The 16,900-nt window shown below is 53.4% G+C and overlaps 1 long non-coding RNA gene across 3 annotated transcripts in view; it reads right to left on the bottom strand.

Moving 5' to 3' along the window:
- Positions 1-16,900, bottom strand: part of LOC131485920 (uncharacterized) — a 233,079-nt gene that overhangs the window by 59,605 nt on the left and 156,574 nt on the right. The gene's annotated exons all lie outside the window — the stretch shown is intronic.

Raw genomic sequence — 16,900 nt, 5'->3', positions numbered from 1 at the left:
GTAAGGAAGCAAGCCCAAGCCTGAACGCTGGAGGCTCTGGAGGGTGTAAGGGGAAGGTCCCCAAGCTGTCGTGACACTGCGGGGTCTGTGGAAGAAGGAGTGAGCGCCGTCTCCGCTGTTCATAGCTTAATGCCACGGTGTTTCTCAGCCTCCCCTCCCCCTGGAGCCCCTCTCCTCTCACTTTCATGGAGAAAGGCACTTTCCTGTCCAGATGGGGACCATGGCGTCTCCCACACCTCAGGAGCGGAAGTGGCTGGTGTTTTCCCTTGCAGCTCCCTAGGTTGAACCTTTTATTTCCACCTCAGTCTCCCCCCCCCCCCCCCGCCCCCGAGGCAGCCAGTCTTGTCCTGCTCCTCCCACCCACACCGGGGCAGCCAGAGTCCCTCCGTCCTTTCCCCAAGTAATAATAGCACACGTTTCTTGAGCACTTACCATGCACCTGCCAGTGTGTCTGTTACTTTACAGGAAATAATTCATTTGACCGTCCTAACACCCTGTGAAAGAGGTGGTCCCATGACTGCGTCCCCAGTTCACAGATGGGGAAACTGAGGCCCAGAGAGGCAATGTTTGAGGGTTATGGAGGAACTGGCAGGTGGTCTCCTGGGAGTCCTCCCGCCTGAACCCTGAGTACATTGCCGGGCCACAGAATATGTCTGACAGATGGATGAGGACCTGTGTATCCGACCTGCCTGGCAGTGAAGGTGAGTCCCTCTGCATTATTCAGGAAGCAGGTGGGAAATGTCAAGGGCAATTTGGAAGCAACAACTTATCTGTAGGATCTGGCACGTTGTTGCAGTGCTCTTGGCCGTAAGGAATAAAAACCCAACCTAAAGAGGCTTCAAGAATAAGAAAACTTATTATCTCAAACACCCTTGGAAGTGATGGGGAGCAGGGGGTTGGTTAATTCAGCAGCTTAGTGATATCAGCAAAGCCCCAGGTCCTGGGACTTAGGCCTTGCCCCCCAACCGGATTTCTTCATTCACTCAAGATGGCTGCCACTGCTCCAAATATCATACCATCTCTCCACCCCGCCCCAACACTAGAGAGGGAAGAGCCTGTTTCTATTTTCCCCTTTTATCTAAGAACTTTCCCCTTTTATCTATGTAAACGATTGTTTAAATGTTGGTATCATTGGAAACTCCACGTAATGTTTTATAAACCTTCTTTTTTTTTATTGTTGTGGTGAGAGCGTTTAAGACCTATCTTTTCCACAGATTTTTAAGTGTACAATACAATATTGTTAACTATAGACATGATGTACAGCAGATGTCTAGAACTTAATTCACCCTGCATAACCAAAACTTTCTACTTGATAAATAGCAACTCCTGTTAGCCTCCCTCCCCGCCAGCGCCTGTGAACCAGCATTCTACTCTCTGCTTCTGGGAGTTTCGCTATTTTAGATACTTCATACAAGTGGAATCTACAGTGTCTGTCGTTCTGCGACTGGCTTATCTCCCTTAGCAAAGGATCCAGCAATCCCACTCCTGGGTATTTATCCAAAGGAACTGAAATCAGGATCTGGAAGAGGTGTTGGCACCCCCATGGTCACGGCAGTTAGTCACAACGGCCAAGATGTGGAAACAACCTGTCCGCCGGCAGAGGAATGGATAGAGAACATGCGGTCTCTGCATACACTGGAATATTTTCCAACCTTAAAACGGAAGGGAGGTTTGAGAGCGCAAGGAAACCTTTCCCACAAGCCCCCAGCAGATTTCCCAGCTGGCATCACTGGCCAGAATTTCCTTCTCTGTGCAGCCTATTCTCTGAGTCTATGGGCTGGTGCGCGGGGAGGGCCTGAGCAAGGTGGGTCCGTCAGAAGGAGGAGGTGAGAGGAACTGCGGGAAGGAGGACAGCCCAGTACCGTATCAGCACATCCACCTCGCACTACCTGGACCTCTACCCTGCCTTTGCTTCTGTGCTTGTTTTCTTACCCCGTTCTCCCCCTCCCGCATAAATTCTGTAAGCTCCCCTGTTCCTCCAATAAGTTCCCCTCCCCGTTAACTTGGCCAGATCTGATTCTCACCGATCAGCTGCGATGACCTCAACCCGTTATCACCGTCTTCCGATTGCCGGTATTTATGGAGCGCTTGCCACGTGCTAGGCCTGTTGCAGAGTGCTTTCCTTAAGCCAGAGGGATCTCCACCAGCGGTGACTTTGCTCCACAGGGGACATTTGGCAATGTCCGAAGCCTTGTGTGCTTGTCACAGTCTGGGGCAGGGAGGGGTACTCGCATCCAGTAGGAAAAGAGACGAGGATTCTGCTCAACTCTCCCGCACTGCACAGGTTGGTCCCACAGCCAAGAGTGACCCGGCCCCGAATGCCAGTAGTGCGGAGGTTGAGAAACCCGCTCCTAACGAATTCTGGAGGAAAGACTTCTGATTAAGGTACTTCACAGAGATGGTCTGGTCCAGAACGCCCTTTGTGTCCAGGTTGAAAAAACCTTGCCTTATGTTATCAAGCAAAGAATGGTCGAGAAGCATCCTCTGTGCGCCGAGGCCCATGCTGAGCAGCCACAGGGCTGAAGGCCCAGCCTTAGCCCTCAGGAGCTTAAACCCATTTTACTTCTTTAGGTTATTCTGTTTGCCCCTCCCCCTGCCTTGTTTCAAAAGTTGCTCAAGGCAGCTATAGAACCGGTGATCATTACTCATATCATCCAAGAGCGAGGAAAGAAACAAGCACATCAGCTCCACGGATCGATATTCAAAGCAGTTCCTTGAGAGGGAACTTCACACGGGGCCACGCATGGACAGATGAGCAGCAAGATGGCAAGAGGTATATCCACGAGGAAGCTCATGTATCGTTCAGGAATTCTGCAAGTTAAGCAGTGGAAACCCAACCCAAAGTGGGTTTTAAAGGAAAGAATGGCGAGAGAAAAATATATTGGCTTATGTAACTGAGAAGTTCAGGGTGAGGCCTGCTTCAGATACAGCTGGATCCAGGAGCACCAATGATGTTTTTGGGGCTTGGGCTGTCTCCATCTCTCAGCTCTGGTTTGTCTTATGCTGACTGTATTTTCAGACACTCTTTGCTGTCATGGTGGCACCGTGGCCACAGCAGCTCCAGGCTGATAACGCACTAGCTCAGCCACTTAGAGGCAACGACCTCTTCTATTCCAGAGATCTTTTGTTCTGTTGGCTTTGCTTGGATCATGTGTCCATTCCTGAACCAGTCACTGTGGCCCAGGGGCCTAAGAAGTTCTGACTGGCCAGGCCTGGGCCACGAGTCTATGCCTGGGGATGGGGTCAGCTCACCTGAGGCAAGCCAAGAGGGTGGTGATGCCCCAGGGAAACTCACAGCATATTCTCCAGCAGAGGGGAAATGGGTGCTGGGTGGGCCCAGAGCACTGCAAATGCAGCCTCTAACAGCTCACTCCCCGAATCTAACAAGGATCTGCTCCGAGCCTGGCGACAAGCCCAGAAATGAATCTGGCACCTCTCTGCCCTCTGGGAGGAGGGGAAGCTATAAATAAGTGTAATTCAAAGCGTTGTGCGACATGTCCTCGGAGAAAGAAACAAACAAAAGGCTATAGACATCGGAGGCACGGCCTTTAAACTCATCCCCGAGGTGGGGTGAGAAAGGCACCAGCTGGCAGGACTGGCTTTGGCAAGGCTGAGGAGGTGGGAAGGGACAGGGCTCGTTAGAAGAAACAAGGGTCGTCTGCTTGGTTGGCCATGTGGGGGGTGAGGCTGCAGAGGTCAGGGTGGATCGTTCAGGGCCAGGCTAACCCAGCCAAGGGGTTTGGACTTTATCCAGGTGGCAGCAGGGAGCCATGGACGGTTCTAGAGCCGAGCAGAGACAGGAGCTAGAGTTGTGCCTTCTGAAAATGAACTTGACGGATGTGGAAGAGGAAGGGCTGGACTGGGGAGAGACTGGGAGGACAACTGAGCGGCGGCTGCAGTTTTCCTGGGACAGGTGCTGGGCATCTGGACCAGGACAAAAACGGGGGGAGGGCCTTGAGGGCAGTAGCTTTCCTCTTCCCCCTTCAAAACACGTCCACACCCTGCACTGAGTACAGCATCTGCTCCCCAGGTCTGCACCTTCCTCCACATCCCCGTTACAGAAAATGGTCCCACAGGCCTCCCGGTCACTCAGTGAAAAACCCTGGAGTTGTCGTAGGCTCCTCTCCTTCCACTGCGACCCCCACAGTCCCCTCCCCCCCCCCCCCCCCCCCCCCGCCTGACATCACTGTGGCTCCAATTTTCAAAATACACCCAGGATGCCATTTCTCAGCACTTCTGTGCCACCGCTGTCGCTCCTCCCTGGTCCCCATTCCCACCCTCACTGTCCCCCCCCACCACTGTATTCTCCCCAGAGCAGCCAGAAGGAGCTTCCAAAGGAACAATGCTTCTTTTGTGACATGAATTGAAAAGGCAGTTCCTGCACATCCTGCTCAGAGCCCCCAGGTGGGTCTTCATTGCATTTAAAAGGAAGTCCAAGATTCCCTGGCCTGGAGGTCCTGCACAATCTGGACCCCTGGCCCCTTGGACCTCACCCTTCCCCTCCCCTACTCACCCTGCTCCAGCCACACAGGCCTCCACACCCTCTGCCAATGGGCCAAGCCATTCCCTACCGAGAGGCCTTTTCATTGTCACCCCCGGGGCAGGGCACACAGTAGGTGCTCCATAAATGTGGGGAGAACGGAGGACCCGGAGACAGAGGCCTGAACCCCGGCCGCGGCGTGAGGACAGAGTGGGGGTCTGTGGGCGGATGCCAAGGTTGCCCAGTTGTGCTAAACAAGGCCCCAGAGCCCCGCGGGTCCCTGAGGGAGGAATCACAGCCACCCCAGCCCCGCCTCCCGCATTCACAGAGCAGTCCTAGCCATGCTGTTCATCCCCAGCGAGGGCAGGGACTCAGGGACACAGGGAGCAGGGGCGAGCCCAGAGCGATGACCAGGTGGCAGGAAGCTGGATGCGAGGAGCTTTGGCGGCGGGAGGGGGGGGCGGGGGGGGCGGGGGGGCCGGGGGGGGCACCACCCCACCCCATTGGTCTCTAAGCCTCTACTTTCATTCTTTCTTAGAAAGATGGGAAGATCACAGAGCTGCCTCCTAGAACAAAAATGCTGGGGTTGACAAATACCTGCCCAAATGGCCCCTGGTGCCATCGGCAGCACATTTTAGCTTAAGTTGTCAGCTGGATTTGCCCCCCTGCCCAGAGCGTTTGCTGTTGGTGACAGGCGGGCCGGGCTCCTGGGCCGTGGGAGTGGTCAGGCCCCAACGCTGGGGAATGCCCTGAGAGAGCAGAGACCATTAAAGCCTCTGGATAAGCCACGGCCAGTCGGGGAAAATGAGTCACGGATGCCTTAGAGAGGCATGAAACCCCCCAGCTCACTGCACCAGCCAGAGCCAACCTATCTTCCAGCCATGGAGACTAAAGACAGGAGACATCTGGCCCAGGGAGGGCTCAGCAGATTCAGAGGGGAAGAACAAAGTGCAGAACATGGACCCCAATTCCCAGTGTGGAGTGTCTAGGCTTTCATGCTTCCAAATTCCCCACTCCTGGACCATTCCCCAGTGAACAATAATTATACTCAGGTTCCACTTATTATGTATCAGGCTCTGTTCCAGTATTTCACATGTATTGCCTGGTTTCATTCAGTCAATAAAAGTTCACTGAGCACCCACCATGTGCAGAACACTAGTCTAGACATTAGTTGTGAGCAAAACACCCAAACTTCCTGCTTTCATGGAAATGACACTTGAGTGCCCCAGCCAATGAATAGAACACATAGTGCGTTAGCAAGTGTAAGTGTTTTGGAGAAAGAGGGAGCACATATGGATAGGTTATCAGTGGCACACTTTGGAGGTCAGTGTGAACACTATCCCCATTTTGCAGATGAGGAAACTGGGGCACAGAGGGACTATGCGACTTGCCCAAGGTCACACAGCATTTAAGTGGCAGAGACAGGATTTGGACCCGAGCCCTCTTCGCGACAGGAAGGGACTTGGGGGGGGGGGCGGGCAGGGAGGCCAGGTGGGGAGAACGAGAGCTGGCTCTGGCCTTGGACGGGCTCCCAAACTTTCAGCCTTGGAAGGCATTTCTCCTCCCTGGGTCTCAGTGTCCACCTCTGCAAAATGGGGAGCTGCCACTCCTGCCGGGGTGGGGCCACCTGAGGTCACATCCGTGGAACTGCTTCGTGAAACGCGACACAGTGACCCCCCCCTCCTGCCCACCTCACACACGGCTTTGGGACTTGTTGGGCAATCCGCTCTCCACCCACAGCCAGAGGCACCTCCACAAACCCCACAAGTCCATCTCACTGAGAATGACCGGTGGCCCTGAGGCGTCCTCCTCCCCTCACTCCCTCCTCGGCGGCTGCCCCGGTGCCCTGGCAGCTCCCGATCACCCCCCGCCCGGCCCGCTCCTGCCTCCTGGCTTTTGTGTAGGGGCGGGGGCGGGGGGGCGTCCCCTCTGCCCACAAGCCCGTTCCTCGCTTGGCCCCCACCCGAAGCCAAAGTTCTGCCATCCCCTCGGTGTCCAGACCCTCCAGACCCAGGTGGAGACGGAGACCCAGACGGGCCCCCTCAACACACGGAGCGCCCAACTAAAGGTCCATGGAGACCCGGAGAGCACAGAGGCCGATATGCACACAGCCAGGTACGCCCGGGGAGACTATCCTGGCACGCACAACAGATGCCGAAAGCCACAGCCCTGCTCGGACGCACCACCAGCGTGCAAGACTTGTGTGGGCACATTCGGAGACAGTGTGAGACACCCCCCCCCCCCCCGTGCGTGCACACACACACACACACACACACACACCTCCCTCGGGCGCCCGGAACAGCCCCATGCCAAATGTCCTGGGACAGGGACAGCCTGCAGCCAGCCATGGCGGGAAGGTGTCCTAGGGAACAATGCTTCCTTCCCCCCCCACCTGCGCACACACAAGGAGCCATTGTGAGCCTGGTGCACACCACACGGCCGCCTCTCCGTAGGCCCTCCCGGCAGCTGTGCCTCTGTGCGGGGCCGAAGGCTGGAGGCTCCCCAGGCCCACCTGCTACCCTGTGCCCACCCGGGCACCCTACCTCCTCCAGAGCCTCCTGCCTGGTCCTGCAGACCTCGAGGAGCCTAACCAGCCCCCTGACCCTCCTCCCTTCCCTTGGGGGTGGATTAACTCTCCTCAAGGTGCAGGACTGCAAGGGGCAAGGTCCGGAATGTAGACCCAAACACACGTGCTGCGTGACCTTGGGCAAGTTACTTTGCCTCTCTCAGCCTCAGTTTCCTCGACTGTAAGATGAGACAGTGCCACCAGCTCCTTCACAGGGTTGGTGGGTTGAGAAACTGCCCGAGCATACAAAATGCCAAGGCAGCGGGTCCAGCCGGGGTCTGGGAGGCCTGGGCTCCCGTGACACCCCTGCTGCCTTCTGGCCACAAGGCCTTGAGCAGGTGACATCCCTTCCCTGAACTGCGGTCTTCTCGTCGTGGAAGGGGGGATGATCACTGTCCCTCCCTCCGAGGACGTCCCGTCTGTGAAAGCCTCGCACATGTGGCTCACGATGGGTCTGGCACTCAGACAGCACTGGCCGTGGTAATTATCTTACAGGGACTTCCTTGTTTGCTCATTTATGCCTTCTTTTCACTACGATGTACCTACTATGTGCGCGGCTGGTGCTAAGTATCTTAGCCAGAAGTTGCTCGGTTCCACTAGGCCACACTGGGCCCCCACACGTGTTCGTCGGCCGAATGAATGAGACAAGGCAATTCAGTAGCCATAAACACCTCCACGTACCCCACCCGAGGACAACGGCTAAGAGCGGCAGGTCAGGTGGGCTGGGTCCGGCTCTCAGGGGCTGGGGACCTCCGCCCACAGCTCTTCATCTATAAAATGGGAACAGGACCGCTGATCCCTGCTCCACACGCAAGGCTGTGCCGAGGTCAGAGCCAGGCAGAAACAGGGAAAGCGCCACCCGCTGAACCTCCCCGATCTTTTCGATCTTTTCGGTACGTTCCTCCTCGCCCTCGGGTCGCTGCTCGGACGGAACCTCCCCCGGGCAGCTGCCGCACCTCCCCATTCAGTTTCATCAGGACACTCTCAGCACCACCTGACTTCGGATGATGCGTTTACTGGCGTGTCCGCTTTACTCTCTCCCCCTAAACCGGGGCTTCCTGACCCCAGATGTTGGGGCGCAATCGTTCCTTGTTGCGAAGGGCTGTCCCTTGCTCCTCAGGGTTAGTCTAGCAGCACCCCGGGCCTCTGCCACCTAGACGCCCTCCCCGACCCACCTGTGACACAGCAGGTGCCTCCAAATGCGGCCAATGCCCCCGGGGAACGAAAGAGTGCCCAGCTAACAACGGCTGGCTGGGATGAAGGTCTCCAGGAGGTCAGGGATTTTTATCCATTCGGTGTCCTGCTGTATGCTCCAACGCATACAGTAGGCGTTCAACACACACTCGTCAAGTGAGTCTTGAACAGATGAATCCCATGGATCGGTGCTGTTTCCCTTTCCTAGAAATGTTTTTCCACTCACTCCTTTATCTGGTGAACTCCTATTCATGCTTCAAGGTCCTAGTAGGCAGCATATACAAGGAAAGTGGGCTGGCAGAGGCGGGGGGTGAGGAGGACAGCACCCACCCTGCACCACCCTGCCAGGGGTGCCCATGACCCGCCCCAGCCTTCCTACGCCCTGCAGGAATGTGGCCCCAGTCTAGCTACCTGTGCCCACTTTTCAAGAGAAGCCAGAGAAATGGATTTTACATGAAATTTCCTACTCTTTCAAAGGCTGGCAACTGATTCCCATTTTTAATAATACTTCAATGGCCAAAACAAACACATCCTTGGACTGGATCTGGCCTGCGGGCCGCCGGTCAGCAAGGTCTGCTCTAGGTGGTTTAAGGGGTACGGTCGCCTTCGAGTATGATAAAGACTGCTCTTCCTAAGGTCTCCCTCACGTCCCCTTTGCCGCAGCAGTTATGGGAGGGGGGCCTTGTACAGCTGAGGCGACTCTGACGGGCAGAAAGGCAACACCACCAGCTCCAGGTAAGCCCCACAGGCACGTGCCCAGCCTTGCCCCAGACCAGGTTTTGTGGCCCCCAAAGACCTCCCTGGCAGGCCCAGGGGAGACCACACCCGTGTCGGCCTGTTCATCCCCAGACTACTTGGCCTCTCTCAGAAGTAAAAACAGGGAAACCAAGGCAGGGATGGGTTTCATGGGGACCCTGGCTGATAGTCTCTTGGGCAGGCTCAGAGGCAGCCAGTAGACAGACTTCTCTGGAAAGTCCCTCTTCTTCAGGAACTGGCTGAGTGCCGGGGAGAGAGGACACCCGAGGCTCCTGGTCTCTGAGGCTCCAGCCCCATCCAACAGCTCCTTAAGTGTCTGCCCTTCCTGGGACAGAACTTTCCAGAAACAGAAAATTGAAAAAGCCCCTCTCTGGGAACCCTGGGCCCCCTTGGACAGAAAGCGTGAGACTGCAGAGCAGGGGCATGAACCCGGTCCCGAGGATCGATGTTGCCTGGAGACCCTCGAAGCCAGAGCCTGCTCCCCACCACCCACAGCCCTCTCGAGGGTCTAAAGGGCACTAGCAGCCATCTCCCTCAGCCAGACTCCAAACCGGCCGGGCCCAGGTCACATCAGACACCGCAACCATCATTCAGGAGGCCAAGAGCCCCACACACAAGACTTCAAAGCCTCACCCTGCTGTGTGAGCTGAGGCAGGTCACTTGGGCTCTCTGACCTTGGTTCTGTACCTGTGGAAGGCATCCCTCTACGGCAGGAAGTCAATGGCAGGAAGCACATGGCATATGGGTGGCGCCAGGAGGGAGAGAAGGAAGTGACGTTTAATGAGCAAATACTCTGTGCTGGGACTGAACCATCTACACACATCTCTCTTCATCCTCCCCATATAACCCTGCGCTTGTTCGGCCGACAAGCTGAACCTGGCACCTGCTGTGTGTCAGGCTCCGAAGATTAAACGGAGAACAACACAGCGCTGAACTCTGCCCCTTTGGAGCTTAGAGTCTGGAGGGTCGGGAGTAACAAACTTCCAAAATTATAATGTTAAGCAGTGGGGGGAAATTGTTGCAGAGTAAAAGGATAAAGGGTAATGGGGAGAAGTTTAAAAGGGGAGGTCAGAGCAGGCCTCCTGGGGGCATTTAAACAGAGACCTGAATAGGGTAAAGGAGGGGCATCTGGGGGCGAGGGTGTTACAGAAAGAGGAAACAGCAAGTGCAAAGGCCCTGAGGCAGGGTTGTATTTAGCGTATTTGGTGGGACAACAGCCTCAGCGTGGCTGGTGGGGTGGGAAGGAAACAAGGAATAGAAGGAGATGAGGTTGTAAGGGGGAGCAGAAAGCAGATCACGTAGGGCCCGTCGAGGCCACAGGGAAGATTGGCTTTCTGCCAAGTGAGGTGAGACAATGTGAGGATTCTGAGTAGAGGAGTCATGACCTGACTTCCCACTATTATCCCCATCCTAGAGATGAGGAAACTGAGGCTCAGAGAGGTGAAATTACTCGCCCAAGGTCACATAGCCAGGGAATGGCGAAGGTGGAATTTAAGCCCATATCTGTGTGGCACCCAGTCTTTCCATTTCCTTGACTGGTTCTGGCTCTGGCATGAAATCAGGAGGCCAGATCAGGTGAGGAAGGAGAGGCCCTCTTAGAGCCACTCTTTGGAGCCTCCTGCTTCTGCCTGACCCACCACACGGCTTCCCCACTTGTGCCTCTGCCCTCGCCCGCAGCCATCCAATAGCCGTCCAGGGCCTGGGTGAGCTCCTGACTTTTAGGACCATCCCCTCCCATGTGCACGTTGGATCTTCAGTGTGGGACAAAAGGGCTATTCAAAGGATCCCAGGGTTGACTGACGGGTGGCGGGCAAGGGCCTGGGGACTTTGGGGCAGTTGTGGCCCCGCCTCTGATTTGCAGAGTGGCCAGGGCAAGTCCCTGGCCCCCAAAGTCACACTTGCTTAAAGGACAATCACTTTCTTTTTCTTGTAAAAGGAAGAGAAATTGTCAGCTCTTGGGTTTCACTCTGAGCTTTGCTGATGTCTTTCCAGTAACTGAGGAGCAAGGGGCTGGGCCACCGCCTAGAGGCTGCCTGTGGAGGCCTCGGGGGCTGTGGTCGATGCCACCTGGCTCCCCGCTGCCTGCCCCCCCGCCCCCCGCCCTCTGCACCCCTCCTGCCTCCTCCAATAATTGTGGTATTTGGTTTCCCTTCCACACCAAATGCGAAACTCTCCTGGAGGTAACACAGAAGGGAATCTGTGTGAATCTCTGAACTGTGGTTGAACGAAGGTATTCTTAGGCGCCTGCCTGTGAGGGTGATGAACTTCTGGTGCTAAAAGCAGAATTGCTTTTCAGTAAATGCTATTACTCAAAAGGAAGTTGTTACCGCCACGGCCGCCTCGAGCTGCTTCCAACTGCCACGGTGGCTGTCACTGTGAGGGGTCTCTAGTGGCTCTCGCTGACCCCACCCAGCCCCCAGCCACGCTGACTCTGGGCAGCTGCAGATGAAGTTCAAGTGCCCACAGGCTGTCTAGGCATCATAGCTAGGGGCCAACTGGTTTTTGACTCAGCATTTAAGTTTCCAGGCTCGTGTGGTCTCGACCAGAAACTGAGGGTGGGGCTGGGGGCCCAAGGAAGAGCTGCCAGTTGACTGTTTTTTTCTTTCCTTTTCTTTTCTTTCTTTTGTCTTTAGATCTTTTGTCCATCTTGGCAACTCACCTCTCTTAGTCCCTGTTTCCTCTTCTCCAGAATGGGTGGGGGGTGATGCCACCCTGTGTAAAGAGTCAAACATAGTAACTGACCCCAGCAGAGTGACTCTGGATTCAAATCAGACACGCCAGGGCTCAGATCTCAGCTCTGCTACCTGCGAGTTGCATGACCTTGGACAGGTCCATTCTCCTCTGAGCCTCGGCTTCCTCCTGGAAAAGCAGGGATAACAGGAATGCCTACTGCACGAGATTGTAAACCATTAGGCAACGCGTGGGCATGCAGCAAACATGGGTCCCATTCCTTCTCTTGATCGCCTTAAAGAGGCTGGCCGCTGGGCTATTTGAGCAGCCGGGCCCACAGAAATCAGCTGTGTCCTTCCTTCATGGAGAACGGTCCGTGAAAGCAGGCCCCCGAGTCCGGAGGGCACATGAGGACCACCCAGGCCAACCTCAGTGCAGCCTGTTCAGTACCTGCTCTGCAGGATGGTGGGCCACTGTCCCAACCGAGAGCTCTCAGAGGATGCCTTGAGATCTGTCCCTCCACCCATCGCAGCCCTGAAAGGTAGCAATTACATTTGCTGAGCAGTCCCTGTGAGTGAGCACCGCGCTCCGCGGGCCCCATGTCCCCGAGCCCCCGCGGCAAACCCCCAAGGTAGGGCCTCTCACTGCTCAGCCCCTTGCAGGTGTGGAACCAGAGGCTCGGGGAGGTGAGAGGTCTACCGGGCTGAGATTTGAACCCGGGCTGCCCCCCTGCAAAGCCACACACTTAACCACCGCACCGCGTCCGATGTTTGAGACTCTGATGGTGCCTCCAAGTCACCATAGATATGGTTATATTCAGAAGTGCATGGATATAAAAATATCACATTTGTGTTCTGTATTAAATTTCTTATTTTGAGATTATCATCGACTCACAGGAAGTTGTAAGAAATAAACAGAGACAGCCCATGACCTCTCCTGGTTTCCTCCAATGGTAACATTCTTTCGAAACCACAGCCCAGTGTCATCAGGGTGAGGGCACTGATACAGCCAAGATGCAGAACATTTCCATCACACAAGGATCCACCGTGCCACACTTTTTTTTAACGTTTACTTGTTTATTTTTAAAGTGTATTTATTTATTTAGAGAGGGAGAGAGACAGTGAATGAGCAGGAGAGGGGCAGAGAGAGGGAGAGAGAGAATCCCAAGCAGCCACCACGCTGTCCGCACAGAGCCCGACGCGGGGCTCGAACCCACGAACCGTGAGATCGTGACCTGAGCCGAAGTCGGACGCTCAGCCGACCGAGCCCCCCAGGCGCCCCCATCAGGGGCACTTTCACAGCCAAACCCAGATCCCACCTCCACCTCTGCCCCGACCACTGGCAGGCAACCACTCGCCTGTTTTCCGTTTCTAGAACGGTGTGAGTTCAAGAATGCCATATGAGTGGAACCATGCCGTGTGTCACCCTTTGGGATTGACTTTTTGTACCCAGTATAATTCTCTAGAGATTGACCCAAACTGTCGTGTGATCAATATTTCGCTTTCGTGTTGCTGTGTAGAATTCCGCGGTACGGGAGCACCGCCGTTTCCTTAACTAACCGCTAGCGACAGGTGTCTGGGCGGCTTCCAGTTTTTGTCCATTAGGAACCAAACTGCTATGAACATTCGTGTACGTACCTTCGCATTTCTTGTTTCTTTTTCTTTTTTACATGAGACAGAGAGAGAGCACGGGCAGGGGAGGAGCAGAGGGAGAAAGAGAACCTTAAGCAGCCTCCACACTCAGTGCAGGGTACGACCCGAGGCTCAATCCCATGACTCTGGGATCGTGACCTGAGCCGAAATCGAGAGTCAGATGCTCAACGGACTGAGCCACACGGGCGCCCGCCTAAGTTTTCGTTTCTGTGTCCAGGACTGCAGTTGCTGAGTCAAACAGTAGTTTTTAAGAAACTGCCTGTTCTCCAGAACACTGTACCATTTGACATTCCCACTAGTGACACAGAAGTGACCCAGTTTCTCCAACCCTCAACAGCATTTCGTGTTGCCATCATTTTTGTTTTCATCATTTGAATAGGTATGTAGTAATATCTTGTTGTGGCCTTAAGCTGCATTTCCCTTATGGCGAATGACGTTGGGACACCTTTTCGTGTGCTCATATGCACCTGTGTGCTCGTCAGGGAAACGCTGCTCCTGCCTTGTGCTCATTTTCTTTCTTTCTTTCTTTTTAATGTTTATATCTTTATTTTGAGACGGAGAGCGATAGCACATGTGAGTGGGGGAGGGGAAGAGAGGGGTGGGAGGAGAGAGAGAGAGAGAGAGAGAGAGAGAGAGAGAGAGAGAGAGAGAGAGGATCCCAAGCAGTCTCCACACCCCTCACAGAGCCCGACCATGACCTGAGTTCAAATCCAGAGTCGGATGCTTGACTGACTGAGCTACCCAGGTGCCCCGCCTTTTGCTCCTTTCCCAACTGGAGTTTTTTAATTGCTGAGTTTCGAGAGTTCTTGATATATTCTAGATACCAGTCCTCGGTCAGGTATGTGGCTTGAAAGTATTTTCCCCCCGGGCTGCAGCCTGTCTTTTCATCCTCTTAACAGGGTCTTTGGGGGAGCAGAAGGTTTTGATTTTGATGAGGTACGATGTATCAGTTTCTTCCTTTTATGAATCGTGCTTTTGGCATTCAAATCTGGTAATTCTTTCCCTGGTCTTAGGTCCCAAAGATTGATTTTCTCCTACTTAACAAAAAATAGTTAACGTTCTATAGTTTTATGGGGTTTTATTCTAATAGTTTTATGTTTTACATTTAAGTCCATGATGCGCTTTGTGGATTTTTGTATAAGGCGTGAGGTTTGGGCCAAGGTTCTTGTCTCTTTGCCGACGGAAGGCCAGTTCGCCCCAGCACTGCTTACTGAAAACGTGCTCCTTCCTCCAGCAAATTGCTGTCGCACCTCTGTCGAAAATCATCCCGGCATATTTGTGTGGGTCTATCTGCATTCTCTACTGATTCCATTGATCGTATACCCACCCTTCTGCCAGTGCTACACTGTCTTGATTGCTGTAGCTGTGTGGTAAACCTTGATATTGGGTAAAAGGAGTCCTCCCACGTTGTAGAAAATCGGAAGTCATACTTTAATTCACTGATAAGTGGTGTGGCAAAGCTTTGTTTCCTCAACGTAGGCATTTAAAAAGGGAATATTGGGGCGCCTGGGTGGCTCAGTCGGTTAAGCGGCCGACTTCGGCTCAGGTCACGATCTCGCGGTCCGTGAGTTCGAGCCCCGCGTCGGGCTCTGTGCTGACAGCTCAGAGCCTGAAGCCTGTTTCAGATTCTGTGTCTCCCTCTCTCTGACCCTCCCCCGTTCATGCTCTGTCTCTCTCTGTCTCAAAAATAAATAAATGTTAAAAAAATAAATAAATAAAAAGGGAATATTGAAGCAGAGATGGCCAAGGTTCACCAAAGATTCATGCTACTTCTCTAAAGTGTAGAAAGCACTGGGTGTTGTATGGAAACCAATTTGACAATAAATTTCATATATTAAAAAAATAAAATAAAATAAATAAAGTGTAGAAGTGTAGGAAGGGAGCTACCCAGCCAGGGGACTACATTTCCCAGTTGTCTTTGCACCTGGGCAGAACCACGTGACTAGTTCTGGCCAATGGAATGTGAGGGGAAAGGTTAGGTAGGTGCCTTCTCTCTCCTCTCTCCGGCTGGATGTTGATCCCCGAGGTGACCTTGGGAGCTACCAGATGAAGAACGAGGCATAGCCCTACACCCCCACCCCCACCCACATCAGTCAAGATACCTGAGTAACTATTTGAATCAGGGCCCCTCCTCCCTGTGGCCATCCTGATGAACAAAAATGTCTGCATTTATAAATGAAATGTTATCACACTATTAAATTTTAAAAGTTAAACAGTACAACTTATAAAATGTCCATCCCTATACAACTGAAAACCATTTCATGTACCCCTGGTATAGTCACAGTTTGGGAAACATGTATTCTAAACACTGTGTTAGATTTTAGTTCACAGTCCTTCTACAACTAAAAAAAAAAAAGAGGCCCAGACAGGGAAGGGATGCACCCAAGGTCACACAGCAAATCCAGGGCTGAGTCCGAGTGATTCCACTAGTAAGGTATAACTGATTTCCATGAAACTTTGATTCCTTCTTTTAAAGGACAGACAAGTCTGAGCATGTGTCAACCCAGACTCCAAGTGGACGGTTATAAAAACAAATATAATTAATAATTCCTTATGAGGCAGGTCAGAGAGCTCCCGGGGCAGGCTGGCGCCTCCAAGCACTGTTTCTGGTCAGAAATAATTTTAAGACTTCCCGCCTTTCAGAGAGGTGGGGGAACAATTTAAAATAAGCCTAATAAAACGTGGTTCAGGCAGCTGTGATCCATGAAACGAGGCTCTCACATTCAGAAGCCGCTCAGGCTTTATGATGTGTGGTTTGTCTGTGTGCTGAGGTTACAGGGGGGAAAAGACCACGAGGGATTTACGGGGAGAGACAACATCAACAACAATAATTCCTTGAGGAGCTGAGTGGGTCAATTCTTGGCAGTTGTTGGACTGAGTGGGTCAAAAGGCATCAGAAAGAGTAATTTTGGAGGAGGCAGGAGCGGGGGTAGCCAAGGGCTCTGGTGTCAGACTCACAGACCCCGCTACAAGCCTGTTCTGCCATTGAACAGCTGTGAGTCTTCAGACATTGACTTTGCCACTCTGTGCCTCAATTTTCCCATCTGTGAAATGGAGATTATAAAAGTACCTACCACCTAGGGGCTATCTGAAACTAAAGTGAGGTAATGCATGTAAAGCTCTTAGCACAGCATCTGGCACACAGTAGGCCCTCAATACATGCTTGCCCTTGTAACATCATTACTGGAAAAATAACCCTTTGAGGATAAAGAACTGAGATAATCATACTCCTGTGTTCTGTGGTCGGCAGCCCCCACTTCACGTTTTAAAAAATACTGGTTTCCGGGGTGCCTGGGTGGCTCAGTGGGTTAAGGGTCCAACTCTTTTTTTTTTTTTTTTTTAATTTTTTTTTTTTAACGTTTATTTATTTTTGAGACAGAGAGAGACAGAGCATGAATGGGGGAGGGTCAGAGAGAGGGAGACACAGAATCCGAAACAGGCTCCGGGCTCTGAGCGGTCAGCACAGAGCCCGACGTGGGGCTCGAACTCACGGACCGCGAGATCATGACCTGAGCCGAAGTCGGACACTTAACCGACTGAGCCACCCAGGCGCCCCAAGGGTCCAACTCTTAATCTCAGATC

This window comes from Neofelis nebulosa, chromosome 9, assembly GCF_028018385.1.
Source record: "Neofelis nebulosa isolate mNeoNeb1 chromosome 9, mNeoNeb1.pri, whole genome shotgun sequence".
Taxonomy (NCBI): domain Eukaryota; kingdom Metazoa; phylum Chordata; class Mammalia; order Carnivora; family Felidae; genus Neofelis; species Neofelis nebulosa.
This window is presented reverse-complemented; position numbering and strand designations above follow the sequence as displayed.